Source organism: Penaeus monodon, chromosome 15 (assembly GCF_015228065.2).
Source record: "Penaeus monodon isolate SGIC_2016 chromosome 15, NSTDA_Pmon_1, whole genome shotgun sequence".
Classification (NCBI taxonomy): Eukaryota; Metazoa; Arthropoda; class Malacostraca; order Decapoda; family Penaeidae; genus Penaeus; species Penaeus monodon.
Genome location: NC_051400.1, coordinates 19,358,284 through 19,358,561, shown reverse-complemented (window position 1 = coordinate 19,358,561; position 278 = coordinate 19,358,284).

The following is a 278-nucleotide window of genomic DNA, read 5'->3' as shown; positions in this document are numbered from 1 at the left end:
TACTGATCACATCTTGGCCCAGGATGTTAGTTTTCTTTAGGCTGATGGTCAAGCCAAACTCTCTGCATGCATGCGCGAAGCAGTTGATGAGTCACTGCAATGCTTCTTCAGAGTGTGCTGTCAGTGCTGCATCATCAGCAAAGAGCATCTCTCATATGAGTACCTGCCGCACTTTGGTCTTAGCTCGGAGGCGGGCAAGTTTGAAGAGGCTGCCGTCGCTTCTGGTGTGAATGTACACTCCGTCCTCTGACTGGCTGAAGGCGTAGGACAGCAGCAAA